The sequence below is a fragment of the Mandrillus leucophaeus genome, unplaced genomic scaffold (genome assembly GCF_000951045.1).
Source record: "Mandrillus leucophaeus isolate KB7577 unplaced genomic scaffold, Mleu.le_1.0 Scaffold227, whole genome shotgun sequence".
NCBI classification, from domain to species: domain Eukaryota; kingdom Metazoa; phylum Chordata; class Mammalia; order Primates; family Cercopithecidae; genus Mandrillus; species Mandrillus leucophaeus.
Window position 1 is genome coordinate 264,277 of NW_012102332.1, and position 16,902 is coordinate 281,178.

Genomic DNA, 16,902 nt, shown 5'->3' on the forward strand with positions numbered 1-16,902 from the left:
AAACACTGGCCACAGGTAGAGTGGGCACATGAAATTTCCAGGTCCAATTCCTCTCTAGTGAGGCCTAGTCCATTAAGCACCATCGACTGTGATAAGGAACTGTGGTAGGCACCAGAGATAAGCACATATGATTGGTCCCCAAAGAGCTCACAGTTCAATGGCAGAGGAATATGTTCACAGGTAAGTGGTAGTACTTACTTGACTGAGAGTAGATAAAGGTCTTGTTGGGACGGTAAGGAGTAAATAGTTCTGCAGGAGTATTTGGTGAGTTTTCACAAGAAAGGGCTATTTAATTTAGATCTTGAAGGATGATCCAGAAATTCTGCCATATGCAAAGCATGTGCAAAGGTCCAGAATCACATAGTGCTGAGTGTGTCCGGGGAGTCCTGGGGTTCCACAGGTCAGAGATGCAGGATGTGTGAGGGCAAAGTGTGGGCATGAGGCTGGAGTGTAGGCTGGGGCCAATAGGAAAAGGCCTTAAAAATAAAGAAGTCAGACTTTGGAGTGCCCAGATGGAGTTTTGAGAAAGTTTTTAGCACAGTGGCTATAGCAGTGGTGTGGCACGTGGAGCGGACTCTGCTGGCCCAAGTTCTTCTTTTGGTGCAGATGCAGGCTCAGCTCAGGAAGGCTGACCTGAGGCACACTTCCCTTAGCTCGTCATTCATCTGTTATCCTGGACCACATTCTCTCCCACAGGATGATGCTTTCTCATGGTGGAGGATGGTATTGGCCTTTTTTTCCCCCTTGGTGCCTTACACAGTGACTCATGTCAAGTACGTGCATAACAAATACTGCCTTTTAGAATAAATAAGCAAAGTGTTAAATAAGTCTCTACAGACTACAGGTGCACAGTTATGAGGAGAAGGAGCTCTCTGGGAGCTTGAGTAGAGATTGTAGGAAGGTAGCATTTGGGAGAAGATCTGACTCATCATTGAAGTCTAGTTGCAATTGGGATATGGATGAAGAAAGGACAACACATCCTAGGTAAAGGGTGTAGCCCCTGCAAGTGCCAGAACAGGACATGGTCAGGATTTAGAGGACAGAGAAGCTCAAGGAGCTGGGCAGGTGATCCAAGCGTGCTGTCAACATGCTGAGGGTGGAGATTCATGGCTCAAGGAGCCGGCACGGAGCACAGTTTGGTCCTGCCTTGCTGGTCGCCTCAAATGGCAGCTCTCCAAATACTTGAAGGGCTAGAAGTGGGACTAGCATGGGAAAAACATGAAACCAAAATGCTAGGGGAGGGCTGGAGAAGGATACAGCTATCCAATTGACGCAGAAAACAGAGCCTCAGTATTGAAAGCAGGGAAGAGCTGAGCAAGGACAGGGCAGGAATGAAAGATAAGACTTGGATGAACAGCAAGGCTGACTTAAGGGCAAACTGCTGAGTGGTCACTGAGGACTCTTTTTCTCAGAGACACAGTTGTTCCCAGAGCTGAATAGAGAGTTTCATACACGTATGGTTCAAGGAAGGATGAGGGCTATGCAGTCCACATCAGATACTGAGTACAAAGTGAAATGATGGCTGATCAGTGGTGAGGTGGCTGGACTGATGGAACAGAGGTGCATCCTGCAAAGCAGGAAAGATGCAAGGTTCAGTCATTGGATCAGATTGGGGTGGGCTTGGTCTAAGCAGAGGAATGTGTAGTTAAACAGTGGAATTAAGAAGCCCTGACTTGGCCGGGGGCAGTGGCTCACGCCTGTAACCCAGCACTTTGGGAGGCCAAGGCAGGCATATCACCTGAGGTCAAGAGATGGAGACTATCCTGGCCAACATAGTGAAACTCCGTCTCTACTAAAAATACAAAAATTAGCTGGGCATGGTGGCACATGCCTGTAGTCCCAGCTACTCGGGAGGCTGAGGCAGGAGAGTTGCTTGAACCCAGGAGGCGGAGGTTGCAGTGAGCAGAGATCGCGCCGCTGCACTCCAGCCTGCCTAGAGAATGAGACTCTGTCTTAAAAAAAAAAGAAAAAAGAAAAGAAAGAAAGAAAAAGCCCTAATTTTTGATAGAGCAGTGTATGAGGAAAGCGGAAGCACTCATTGCAGGTTCAAAGGAGAGTCTGGAGTCAAAGCCACTCAGGGAATGTTACTGGAGCAAAGCGATGTGGTTCTGAATCAGGTAAGGAGCTATGCAGTTGGAGAGAAGAAAAGCAGAGAGCATTTGGACAGAACTGCCACTATGGGTGACTGACGGGACAGCTGGACAAAAAGGAGAGAGTCAGAGATCATGTCAAAAGTTTTGAGAGCATGAGGCTGCCATCTTGGCGGGCCCTGGCCGGCCAGCACACAGATCACGCCCTCGGGCTTCGTGTTTCCTCCCGCTCTGTGTTTGCGCAGCCTCGTGAAGATGGCATCCAGGGAGCTTGTGTGATTATGAACTGTGAATTATTATTTTCAGACTGCCTGAGGGAGGTGGGAGCATCTGTGATAAGGTTGTGAGCTCAGGCAGGAGAGGAGTGCTGTGCAGGTGGCCCTGGCATGTGTGTGGACATGCTTCCTGGTGGAGAATTGGAAGCTATTCCTGGAGGAAGGAAATGATTGGGGTGTTAGTGCTGGAAGGCAAGTATAATATGGCCTAAATGTTGTATCCAATCCTGAATACCCCAATAGGGAGAAAAAAGAAATCAAGCATGTCATTTTTATAATGTAAAATTTGAGGGCAGTGCCAATTGAAAAGGCCTTGAAGACATCCACAAAGCTCAAAGGATTGTCCAAATTATTTTTTTGTGCCCAAATTCTATTGTATCAAATATTACTTGAAAAAGTTTAGATTGACAGCTAAGTCTCAGGGATGTTTCGTATTCTGTGGCGTTTCACTTGGATTGGATTTGACCATGGTGTAGAATCAAATCCGAACCCTCAGCCTATATTTTAGGGAGTAGTAAGTGAGATCATTGCATTTGGCATGTTACTGAAAGTGGTGCCCAGGGAATAAACCCTGACATCAACCAGTTAGCTTAGCTTACTAAGAACATGACACATTTCCTTGATCTTCTGCCAGGGAACACTGCCAACCACTGACACAGAGACCAGGAGAGAATGCGGGGTGTCTAATGTCCCTTCCACCCTTAGAAATAATCCCCAAATAAACCCATTAGACGCAGTGTGGAGCAGACAGGACCAGCCTGCAGGAAGGTGTGTCTGTGGGCACATTCTCTGAGCTGTTACTTCTGGCCCGGCCGTGGTGTCTTTTATTGGTGGATGATACTTTTCCCTGTTGGGGAAGAAACAACAGCAAACAGGGCCACTTAATAATTTTTTTTTGGAGACGGAGTCTCGCTCTGCCACCCAGGCTGGAGTGCTGTGGCGTGATCTCGGCTCACTGCAAGCTCCGCCTCCTGGGTTCACGCCATTCTCCTGCCTCAGCCTCCTGAGTATCCGGGACTACATGTGCCCACCACCACACCCGGCTAATTTTTTTGTATTTTTAATAGAGATGGGGTTTCACCGTGTTAGCCAGGTTCGGCCTCCAAAAGTGCTGGGATTACAGGCGTGAGCCACCGCGCCCGGCCGAAGAATTTTAAAATAAGAGGTCAAGAGGTTAGAGATGTATTAAGAACAACATACCAAATCTGTAACGGAGCTGCAAGAAACAGAAAACCATTCTTTAGTTTTCTGTTGATCGAATGAGATAGTGTCACGTGACTTGCAAAGGTCTGGGTCAGCACAGAGTATACATTGTCGTCTAAATCAACAACTATGTCAAATAATACTTGGAACAGATAGATCCAGAGAATAGAACCAGCGAGGCCAGGTTGCTCTGGAATGCATCATTGCCCCAAGAGGGACATTCTAGTGACAAACTTGGCAGAGTCAGCCTTGCCTGAGAACCTCACCATAAAAGTCACACCTGTCAATGTCAGCCTCTGTAGAGCAGAGCCACTGGGGTTCTCTATCACTAGAATCCATTTGAAAGTCATCCTGGTCTTTGTCCTTGAGTCAGCAGAAGAGACTATTACAGCGTGTTTGAAGAAGGCATTAATTTAATTAAAGATTTTTTTTTTCCAGAAACTTGAAGAGAACAGTTAGCTAAGTTTAATGTCTACCTGAGTACACAAAACCTTCACCAACACACACCTTCTTATATTTCTGAAAGGAACTATGCAGGCTATGACTCGAACAGGTGATAGTGGTCAGAACAGGAAGTCAGAAAGGCATGCTCCCAGAAAATAAAAAAGCCTTTGGAACAAACTTCTTTGTCTTCAGTGAGGACTATTGGGAAAATTTGAGGTTAGAAAGGGTAGATTTATGTGGGGATGTGCTTGGATTGCCATGTGGTGATGGTTAGTTATACTATTTTTTATATGCTTGTTTCTAGAAAAATAGATTTTTGAACTCTAAGTGCAAAAAATGCCATAAAACTTAAGGCAATCATCCAACTTAGGGATGAACTCTGCACATGTCACAAATAATTATAGTTTATAGATTATAGTCATTTTATTTAAAACAAAAATAAATATTTTAAATGGTTACATTAGACATTTTAATTAAAATTTTGTTTTCAGATTATAAAAGTAATACATGCCACAATTCTTCAAGATCTATTCCACCAATATGGAGAAAATACTGTGTGTGCATATTCACACATTCAACAAGTATTGGTCCTTTTCTATGTACTAGACACTCTTTTAGATGCTGGGAATACCAAATTTAAGAGAACCATTCTCATCTTTCAGGAAGAGGCCGTCTACAGAAAAATGTGCTCAAATATAATAAAAATCCAGCATGCTGTGAAGGTAGCCTGTGCACAGGGAGAGCAAAGAGGAGACAGAAGTCAGGGGAACAAGAGGGTGTAGGAAGGCTTCCTGGGGCAGTGAGAATTGGATGCCAGTTCCAAAGCAGGAGTGGTTGTTGGGGGTGGGATTGGGGGAAGTGGGTGGGCAGGGAGACGCCAGGCAGATGGAACAGCATATGAAAAGGCGTGGAGATGTGAGAGGGTATTGGCTGGAGGTGGGTTCCTAGCAGGTGATGAAACTGGAGAAGTTAATCAGGAAGCCAGCTTGTGAAGGATCTGTGTGCTCAAGAGTGAATCTAATTTCAAATGTGAACAAGACTTTCAGATGTATAACTTAGCCCATTTACATATCCTCTGAGGTAGAGAGCATAGGTTTATTCTAAGATTGCCTCCTCATTCCATTGACTAACCTTAGTATTTATTGCAGCCTGTGAGCCTAGGTAGCCTCTGTTGTACAAACTGTACCCATCCTCATTCAAGGGAGTATCATTGTCACCAAAATAAACTTTAGCACAGAAAACAAGCCAGATAAGCACAATGCGCCCTGGCTGAGCATCCGAGGAACCCACACCTGGCTGGCCTGGAGAGAAGCAGGTGATGATCTCGAGAGATCTCATTTATATGGTGGGAGAAGGCTACTCAGAGGGTTAAAAAAATGAGATGATAACTAACTAGTGCTGGGACAGAGATTTTCATGGATACTCCCCACATACTAAGGTTTAACTACTCTTTAAACTGTCTCATAGATCTAAGGTCAATTGATTGGCTAAATAATAGTAGCTGATATGCTTTGGCTGTGTCCCCACCCAAATCTCATCTTGAATTGTAGCATCCATAATCCTCATGTGTTGTGTGAGGGACCTGGTGGGAGATAACTGAATCGTGGGAGTGGTTTTCCCCCATACTGTTCACCTGGTAGTGAATAAGTCTCCTGAAAGCTAATGGTTTCATAAGGGGAAACCCCTTTCACTTGGTTCTCATTTTTCTCTCTTGCCTTCTGCCATGATTGTGAGGCCTCCCCAGCCACGTGGAACTGTGAGTCCATTAAACCTCTTTTTCTTTATAAATTTCCCAGTCTCAAGTATGTCTCTATCAGCAGTGTGAAAATGGGCTAATACAGTAGCTAATATCTATTGAGAATGTTCTCTGTGCCAGGGGCTTGCTGAGTTTTCATGAGATACAATACCAGAGCAACCACTTTCCCAATCCTAGCTCTCCAATAAAGATGGCATAAGCTGCTCAGTGCAAGTATGAGCACATTTTACCCTCTTAATGGGAGAAAAACGTTTAAAGTGATGAAGACCAGCACGAAAATGCTCAAGGTGAAATGGCTAGGGACATAATGTGAATCTAATTTTGTCCGTATATGAAAGGAACACAAAAGCATAAATTGTATTTATCTCTGGGAAGTGGAAGCCAAGTAATGTGTATTTCCTTCTTTATACCTTTCTTCTAGGATGAACACAAACTATTTTTATAAGAAAATAATGTCGTCTTCTTTTTTTTTAAATAAAAGGGTGATTTTATCTGGTGAATTGGAGCCCGGAAGTTGTGAAGGAACATAATCCCCATGTTTCTCCAACATGCCCACAAGCCATTGAGCTCCAAGTGTGTGTTTGCATCTGTTGCTATGCATAAAAATTTTTATTCTGTCATTGGGGTTAATTTTTTTGAGTCAAGGGGACAGAGACTGGATTTGAGTTTCCACAGTTAGAAGGAGGCAGGAAATGAGCAGAGCTACTTTTTATGGAAGACTTGGTAGAGAAGAGAGGTCAGAAGTTGACAAAACTATCAAAGAAAGACTAGGTGACTCTGGTGCAGGGTCATCTCGTGAGAGCCATGAGACTGAAGGTGGCATTAAGTAGGAGCAGCCCACTGTCCTCGCCTCTGGCAGCACCAAGCACCCAGGAGAATCCTAAGACTGTGCCCTGGGCAAGGTTGGTGTTGTCACATAATGGGCAGGGGTGGAATGAGAGGAGTAGGGCTTCTTTTGGGCAGGCAGGTATGTGATCGGTTTGTCTGGATGGTGGAAGCCGAACCTGAAGACGCAGGTAAGGGATGGCTTGATGTCAAACCAAGAAGGGTGGCCTCATTTTGTGATCACAGGCTGATGGAGGCTCAGTGTGAGGTTAGGTTGCTAGGAAACAGAAAGAAGATGCATTTATAAGCAAGTAAGAACTTCTGCAACCATTGGAATGCAGCCCAAAGCTTGGCACAGTGTTTGGTTGGTTTTATGGTTCTGATAAGCACCAGAGTATGCAAAGCAGCTGGAGACTGCTAGGGTCCCCATGGAGGAAGGTGGCGGATGTGCTGACTGCCATACGCCTGCCGGCCCCCATGGGACTTTGATGGCCATGAGCGTTAGGGAGCCTCACCTCCCTGTGACAGACATGACCACAGTCATCTGCTGTCGCTCCTGCAAAAAGGGAAGTGAAAATTCATCGATGTAAACATTGGATCTCATGAATAAAAACTTCCAAATGTGACTGGTGAAACCCAACTTGAATGCGGACCCACCAAAAGTTAATGTGATACCCACGGATTTGGTGAGCACTCTGAGAGGGCCTGCGTCCTCCTTGTATGGCCACGGACTGATGAGGTTTCTCTTCTACTTCCTTCAGGACAGATGCTAACGTCAATGTCAAAATCAGCATGAGGACCCCCTGCTGACGAAGTTCCTATTTACTGAGACAGTGCTATTTTCAGACAAATGTGACTACTGTAAATTTGCCATTACACTATTTCTGGAATGAAGAGAGGAATAAAGGGAGTACATTTTTAAAAACCTATCTATATCATTTCAGTGTGTATTGTTATGATACGTAGATGAAATGTAGCTGCTGTTTAAAAAGTGATTTACCATGTAATCAATGAAAGTCATTTCTCGTGAGCCTGACACCACCCTGTCGCTTCCTCAGAGGGTGTCGCCCCCGTACTGGGTATGAGGACAGCCTTGGTGCTGTAAGGTGCCTGTTGTGGGGCCTCTGGAAGGATCTGTAGTGTTCCTCCAGGGTGCTCTCTTGGATGGCTCCAGGGATAAAGGGTGCTGTTGACAGGGGACCATGCGATTGGTGGTACCCCCTGCCACCTTAGACTGTTAGTAACACAGAGCTGGTCATTTAAGAGCCCTGAGAAGTCCTTGGATCAAGGAGTGTTTGCAAGTCTCATAGGAGGCACTTGGCAAACATTTCATAGGTGTGCTTGGAAAAAAAAAAAAGAGTACTCTGCTATTATTGATTGGAATGTTCTTAGGCATCTATGAGGTTCTAACAGGTCCTGTGTTGTTGGGTTCTTCTATGTCTTTGACGATTTTCTGTCTAGTAGTTTTATTCTCAATTTTGGTATAACCTTTTGATAATCTTTCCTCCTTATAGCTGCTCTGAATATTCTCTCTGAACTTGATTTCACTATATATATATACAAATTTTGCCTGAGCCTAGAGCAGCATATTAGAATTATCTGTGAGCTTTAAGAGACGCATATGCCTGAACCACATCCCAGACCAATTTAAGTCAGAATCCCTAGGGATGTGTCCTAAGAATCTGCCCTTTAAAATCTCCCTAGGTGGCTCTATTGTGCATCCAGGATTGAGGACTACTGGATAGAGGCTGTACAATGTGATCCAATTCAAGTGTCCCAGGTAACAGACCTGGGTGAAGCCATGAGGTCACATTCCCTGTGTCTAGAGCAGCACTGTCCGGTAGAGCTGTCTGAGCGGGTGGAAGTGTTCTGTGTCTGTGTATTGGGCACTTAAAATGTGGGGAGTGAGACTGAGGAACTGAATTTTTAATTTGATCTTTATTTTAAGTAATTTAAATTTAAATAGCTGCATGTGGCTAGTGACTACTGTAGGCAGCTCTAGATCCATGTAATTTTTCTGTCTTATTTTACCAAAAAAAGAAATACATTTTCACCCGAACTTCCAATGATAAATGATTTTAAGTGGAAGTACTCTCAGTTAAAAATGTGTTCTTTTTATATCAAATAGTACATGTGTCAGCAAAACACATGAATTGATATTGTTTCTTCTCTGTGGAGAAGTGAGACTTTAGCAAACAATTCAGTGTGCCTCTATGATTACAAAATTGCACCTTGGAAAATATTTGTAAATGATCCTGCTAAGAAAGTAGAAAGAAATAAACTTACATTTTCTTTCAAATACATGTCGGTTATCTGTGGCTTTTAAAACTTACTCGGGGCTGGGCACAGTGCCTCATGCCTGTATTCCCAGCACTTTGGGAGGCCAAGGCAGGTGGATCACCTGAGGTCAGGAGTTCAAGACCAGCCTGGCCAACATGGTGAAACCCTGTCTCTACTAAAAATACAAAAATTAGCTGGGTGTGATGGCCCATGGCCTGTAATCCCTGATTATAATCTCTGATTATTTTTAAATGCTAAATTTTAGTGTTGGGAAGAAAAAATAGGAAAAGGAGTGCTTTATCATAAGCTCATCAAGAAAAAGGGCTATAATAAAATTATTTTGGTTTTGGTTCTTTATAAAATATTTCTGAAAAGTTTAAATAATAAATATAATGTATCATGACAGCACGAAGTCAGATATAATTTTTCCATATTTTGCTATTCAACAGAAAATCGTTAATGATACACAAAAACTAGGAGACAATGTTTAAAGAAATAATGGGAGAATATTCATTCTTTCTTTCCATAGCTCCTTTCAGCTTCTGAAACTAAGAGCATTCATTTTCACTCAAGCCTGTCCAAGTCCTAAGAAAATCCTAACCAATCCTAAGCCCGTATCAATAGGCTCTTCGCCAGTTGGTTAAATTGGAATCAGTCTGTGGCCAAGAGTCTGTTGTGTATATCCCAAGCAGGGCCCAGACAAGGGCAGAGAGTCCATGCACCTGCCCAATTTCAGTTTTCTTCTGTTCCAGTGTTTCTGGCATCCATTTCAGGTGCCACTGACCTAGAGGGAAGGGCTACTATAACCCACTTGAGAGGATGGTCAGCCGTCAATCAAATTGACACACTTGGAAGGGCCCGGGAGAATCAGGTGTGTCTGGCACTCAGCACAACGGCCAGAAGGTGCTAAGAGGCAGGGGGTGTTTCTGTGTTGCTGCTCCGGGCCTGGGAGAGTGGGCTCTCTGCCCTCTGGGGTGGGCTTTTCTCTGCTCTCATCTACATGGACAGATTTGCCATTTCTTGTACTTCTTCTGCCCTCATTGTCTTCCAGTCTCAAAGGATTGAGTGTCCTTCCCTTGTTGGAAGCTGGCCTACTCAGACTACCACAGTGGCACCCAGCTTTTACGCTAAGGACATTGTGAAAAATGAGAATTTCTAGGCCTTTCCCCCCGTCTGTTCTGATGCTGGGTGTTGCCCGGGGATTTTTGTCTTTAGCCCCCCAGGAGAACTTCCCACAGGATTTGGTGGGCCTTCCTTGAGAAACACTCCCTGCTCCATGGTGAGTAACCATCCTCTCCATATTCATTTATTTTTATTGAGTCATCCCTTACGCTGTAAGTATGCTCCCTTCCCCACTGGAAACAGAATCCTCTCTCAACACCTCTTCTCTGCATTCCTTTATAGCTGATTTCTCCCGAAGAAATAACCCCATACTTGTTGCCTATTTCCCCACGTTACTCCTCAGTTCTCTGCAGTCCAGTGTTTGTACCCACTACTCCACATGTTCTCTTATTATCCTCCAAGCAAACAAAACTCACCAGTCAGCTCCAATCCAGACCCTTCAACAAAGCCTGCAGAGCCCCATTCCTGTCCCCGGTCATGTGCAGCCCTGTCCCGCTCCAAGCTGTCTGCTGCCTTAGGGTCCCGGTTTCCTTATCGCTTCCTGATGTGCAGAGCTCTTTCCTGCCTCAGGCCTTTGTACTGCAGCTGTCTGGAGCGTATGCCCCCCACCACAGGCTTCCTCCTCACAAGGGACTATGTCATGTTCCTGGTGTCACAGCATCCGTATCAGAAAGAGGCCTTGCCTGCACACGTGATTTAAAGCAGCTATCATTCTCTCTCTTATAGCTCCTGTTATTTTCCTTCAGAGTGCATTTCCTAATTTATATATGTTTTCACATATTTATTGATACTTCCCCTCACTAGATTCTGAGTTTGAAAGGCTAGTGGCCTTACTCGTGTAGTTCACCACTGTACCAAACCCAGTTCCTGAAACACGGTAGATGCTTTACTTGAAAAAAAAGGGAACCAGTGATGCTGTCTTGGCGGAGGCCAACTAATGACTCCCTAATTTCCAGCTTCTGCACCTGAATGCAGAGCTGCCTGGGTGAGAGACCACGGCAAGCGATGACTCTGCAGAAAATCTGTGACTCAATATTTGCCCTGAGTGTTCTCAGTTCTCTGACGAACAAAGCCAGACACCCGGCACTTCGCATCACTGTGGCTGATCCCATTGGTAGAAAGGCCTTGGGAAATTTTGTGTTTTAATGATTTCACTGAAAATAAAACCAAAAGCCTAGTTTCTTCCTTTGTACAGAAAAATGGTACTGCTGGTGTTAACCTTGTGATTACAGGATAATTTCAATAAATTGCTAGAGCCTTTTTGTTTTCTGTCTTTGCAGAGTAAATGAAATACAGAGAGCGCTAAATCCTCCACTTCCTGTGTGGCACTGAGGCATTCAGGTGCCCCTTAGGAAAGAAGATTTCAGGAGCTTTGCCTCTCAGCATCACCATGCACACAGCCTGGTTCCTGAGCACACGGCCCGTCATGTTCCCATCGAAGCCTCATTTCCTTTCCTTCTTTGGGGACATGAATCTGCTAGCAATAAAAATATCTAACTGGGTAATAATGTATGCAGGGTACACTGTTAGTGTCTCTGATTGCTGTTAACTGGTGATGGGAGTTAACCGGCATTTTGAACAGAGCCCTTACAAAGCCTTTTCACCCCCCCCCAAAGCTGGTGCCTGCCCAGATACCTAAAAAACACGCACAACCCCACAATGGAAACGTCAACAAGCTCTTAGTCCCTTTAAGAAGCTTTCTCAGCAGATGAGACACTCTGAGTGACAGTCTGGACATTTGGTTGTTTCTTTTATTATTTAAGAATGTCTTAGAATGTAACAGAAATGAAATAGACATAAGAAATATAACTATGCCAAAGAAAGAAAGTAAATGACCACTTATTGCTAAATGGCAAGGCTAGTAAACCCATGAGGGTCACTTGTCCAGAATTAGTTTAGTAGAGATGGATACAAAATAAATATGAAACATCACTATAATACTGCTTCCTATGCACTTCCTGGGGTGTGCTTTACACACATCATTCTGCAATGCTGAGCAGATAGAGGGGCTCCAGGTTCACACAGGTCAGCTCGTGAGTACGTCTTTGCTACTCTGTGCAATTTCCAGCATCACTGCCAACTTATCTGGGTCCTTCGTACAGTTCACAGGCATTATTGGTAATGGGTAGCTCTCCGTGCTAGGACTTCGTAGCTGATCAGATGAGGAGGGGGAGGACAAAGAGGCTGTTCGTAAATGTACTGAGCATCTACTAATCTGTATCAGGCCTCGTCCCAGGCACCAGGGTTGGACAGATGAAGACCCAGGGCTACCTCTGAGGACACACAGGGAAGGGCGTGCTGAAGCTCCCGGGTTTGGTAACAGGCATGTAACGAGATTCACAGAGAAGAGCAGGTTTGGGTGAAAGACGGTGAGTTCACACACGGGCACTAAGGACTTCCATTTCCACATGATAATGACTGGCAAATCCCCCAAATAAAAGACCAGAGCAGAAGCAGGGGCCAGAGTCTGAGAAGGGGACTCAGGAGCCAGGCCCAGAGCGGTCCCCGAAGTCCTGTGAGTGGATGAGCTTGCTAAGGACATTCAAACAGAAAAGGAGAAATTAGTGAGATGAGAAGCTCCCAGAGATCTCATGAAGTACAGTCTGCAGGAAGAAATAAAATAATAGAGGAGATGGAGCTGAAATCATCAGAAAAGTGTGCCAGCCAGGCCAGTGCCCAGGAAACAAGGCCAGAGGGAGTTCTTCGAAGCCGATGGGCACAGTGACAAGTGCGGTAGAAGGTAAGGCAGCCCAGCCAGAAAATGGCTTTGACCTGGTGCTGAGAGACGCTGGGGCGAGTTGCTCAGTAGCGCAATGGAGGTGAAAACTGTCCCCCAGGGGCTAGGGAGTCAGGGGGTGGGAGGGGCGGAGGCCATACAGGGGTGGGGGGTGGGGTGGTAGATGGAAAGGGAAATGTGGGAGAAAGGGAGAGGCTGATAATGCTGGGGGACAGTGGATGACTCGCCAAGTCCGCCAAGTGCAGGTTGGACTGCAAAGGAAAGCAGCAAGAGAGGAGAAGGGGGAAGATATGAAGGCCCCAGATAAGATGGAGAGAAGAGAAAGTGGAGAAAGCTTTCCTTGGCTGTTCTTGACTGTTTTACAAAACCGAGAGGATGGTAATTTGATAAAAACGGAGGGGGCGGAAATGCCCCTGTGGGCTTGAAGGGACGCTCCCATTAGACAATACACAGTCAAGAAAAGATGAACAAAGTTGAGCACTGTGCAGTCACTCGGGGCCAAATTATAGTTAACATGAATTTTGGGAATCCAAATAACACAGATTTGTGACTTCCTTCAGAAATCCTTGGGCGAGAAAATGCAGAAAATAATTGGGTTGGAAAGCAACAATTCTAAGGCCCCCAGAGAGTCTAGTGGTTGACAGTCATGACCATGGGGTCCAGCCTGGGCAGAGGGGAAAGTGAGGGCGGAAAGGGGAGGAAAAGCCAGGAGATCAGGGAAGATTTTAGGGACAGCAGACTCTGAACTGAGCTGAATACCTCTCTTCCCTTAGAGGGAGATGCACCACTTCAAGGGGCAGTGAGGCTCCTCTCCTTCATGTTTGCTTGCTGGCGGGTGAGCAGGAGAGGTTGCCCAAGTCGTCACAGAGATGCTCATACTCCTGGTGGTGGTTCCCCTTACCCATGCCCAGGTCTCTCTTGTCTTATACCAATGTCTACCCCACAGAGAGGCTGCTCCCCTAATTATGGAGTACAGATTGACTAAACCATACCCTCAATGTCTGTGAATGCTGATAAACTACCAAATGGATAGAGGTGATTAATAACAGTACTCCCCTAATGATGATACGATCTTGCACCAGTGTTTTTATATATATATGTATGTATAGATGTATGTATGTGTATATATGTGTGTGTGTGTGTGTATATATGTATATATATATTTACACACACACACACACACACACACACACACCCCGAGTCACTGGTCTAATCTGTTTAGTCTCCTGGAGAATTTAAGTGGCAGCAGGGGAAGAGCTGTGCCTTTTGTGTGTCCTGAAAGGCACGTACGCCCCTGCAGCCTGCGGGTTAAGATGGAAGATTATAATTAATCACAAAGATGTGGCTGAACGCGCTGTGTTCTTCCTTCTGCTGCTTCCTGCTGCCAGGGGAAGAGCCAGTGGCCTCTAAGCGACCCGTGAGAGCAGCTCCGTTTGCCGCGTGCAGCATTGGCTTCAGATCCTTCTTCCTCAATCCTGCCTCCCTGCAGTTTTGGCTTTCCTTTTTCTGTTCTTTCTTTTTCTCTTGGCTTGCCAAATTTGGGCTTAGTCAGGGCTGCGGTGTTCACGCTCCTGATGAGCCAGCTCACGCCGCCGCCGACTCAGAGCCAGAGCCTGAGCAGCGGTAATCAGAGCTGAAGACAAAAGCAGGGGCGGAGGCACGCGTCCAGGTGTGCTTTCTGCAGTGCCTCTCTTTGTCCACACATTTCACAGATGCCAGAGGGGAGAGGGCAGGGACAATGTGAGAGGCAGTGAATTCCCTAAGGAAATTGCTGTTTCAATAAAGAAACAAGATTGCAGGCTGCACTCTGTACGTGAAGATGAGTGTGTGCTCATGTTTTAAAACTCTAAACATGCAAATTATTTTTTTTTTTTATTATACTTTAAGTTCTGGGATACGTGTGCAGAACGTGCAGGTTTGTTACATAGATATACATGTGCCATGGTGGTTTGCTGCACCCACCAGCCTGACATCTACATTAGGTATTTCTCCTAATGTTATCCCTCCCCTAGCCCCCAACCCCCGACAGGCCCTGGTGTGTGATGTTCCCCTTGCCGTTTCCATGTGTTCTCATTGTTCAACTCCCACTTATGAGTGAGAACATGCAGTGTTTGGTTTTCTGTTCCTGTGTTAGTTTGCTGAGAATGATAGTTTCCAGCTTCATCCTTCCTTACGCCTTATATAAAAATTAACTCAAGATGAATTTAAGACTTAAATGTGGCCAGGCGTGGTGGCTCACAGCTGTAATCCCAGCGCTTTGGGAGGCCGAGGCAGGCAGATCACCTGAGGTTGGGAGTTTGAGACCAGCCTGACCAACATGGAGAAACCCCGTTTCTACTAAAAATACAAACTTAGCTGGGCATGGTGGCACATGCCTGTAATCCCAGCTACTCGAGAGGCTGAGGCAGGAGAATTGCTTGAATCCAGGAGGCGGAGGTTGCAGTGAGACGAGATCGCACCATTTCACTCTAGTATGGGCAACAAGAGTGAAACTCCGTCTCAAAAACAAAAGGAAAAAAGAAAAAGAAAAAAGAAAGACTTAAATGTAAGACCTAAAACCATAAAAACCCTAGAAGAAAACCTAGGCAATACCATTCAGGACATAGGCATGGGCAAAGACTTCATGACTAAAAGACTGAAACACCAAAAGCAATGGCAACAAAAACCAAAATTGACAAATAGTATCTAATTAAACTAAAGAGCTTCTGCACAGCAAAAGAAACTGTCAGAGTGAACAGGCAACCCACAGAATGGGAGAAAATGTTTGCAATCTATCCATCTGACAAAGGGCTAATATCCAGAATCTACAAGGAACTTAAGTTTACAAGAAAAAATCAACCCCATCAAAAAGTGGGTGAAGGACATGAACTGACACTTCTCAAAAGAAGACATTTATGCGGCCAACAAACATATGAGAAAAAGCTCATCATCACTGGTCATTAGAGAAATGCAAATCAAAACCACAATGGGACACCGTCTCACGCCAGTTAGAATGGCGATCCTTAAAAAGTCAGGAAGCAAATTATTTTTAATTGAAATTTGTATCAATCTAATTCCAGATTCATGTGCAATTATAAGAAATAATACAGGCAAGCCACAATAGCTCATGCCTGTAATCCCAGCATTTTAGGAGGCCAAGGCAAAAGGATCCCTGAGCCCAGGAGTTCAAGACCATCCTGGGCAACATAGCAAGACCCTGGCTCCATAAAAAGTAAAAAAATAAAAATAAAAAAATTAGCTGAATTAGTGGCACGTGTGCATAATCCCAGCTACTCAGGAGGCTGAGGCAGGAGAATCACTTGAGCCCAGGAGACTGAGGCTGCAGTGAGCTATGATCATGCAACTGCACTCCATCCTGGGTAGGGTGAGGCCCTGTCTCAAAACAAAATAAAGAAGAAATAATATAGAGAGATCCCATATTCCCTTTGCCAGTTTTCTGTAATGGTAATATTTTGCAAATTTATAATGTAATATCACAACCAACATATTGACATTGATACAACTCCCCATCAATTTCAGATTTCCCCAGTTTTGTTTATTACACATGTGAGCATGTGTGTGAGTGCATACGGTGTTTAGTTCCACACAATTTTATCACGTGTAGGGTTGTGTTTCCACCACCACAATAAAAATACTGAGCTTTTCATCACCACTAGAATTGCTTGTGTTACCCTATTACACCTACATCCACCTCCCCCATACCATTCCCCATTGCCACGCCAGCCTTCAACCTCTGGCAACCACTGTTCTCCAGTTCTAAAGTTTTATTTCGAAACATGAAATGGAAATGGGAACATACAGTATGAAATATTTGGGATTTTTTTTTTCACTTAGCCTAATTGTCCTGGGATCCATTAAGTCATTGTGTATATCAATTTGTTCCTTTGCATTCCTGAGTAGTATTTCATGGTATGGATGAACCACTTTGTTTAATCATTCATCCTTTCAGTCTGCCTGTATCTGCCAACCTCTGTCTTGTTATTGCTGTGTTTAAATTACTGATATTGATAAGTATTTATATGCTGATGCTTAAGTCTATCTTTTTAATTATTTGTTTTCTGCTTGATTTCTCTGGTTCTTGTTCCTCTGTTTATTTTCTTACCTTCCTTAGGTTATTTGAATAATTGTTTTGGATTCTACCTTGATGTATTGTTAAGTGTTTTTGTGTTT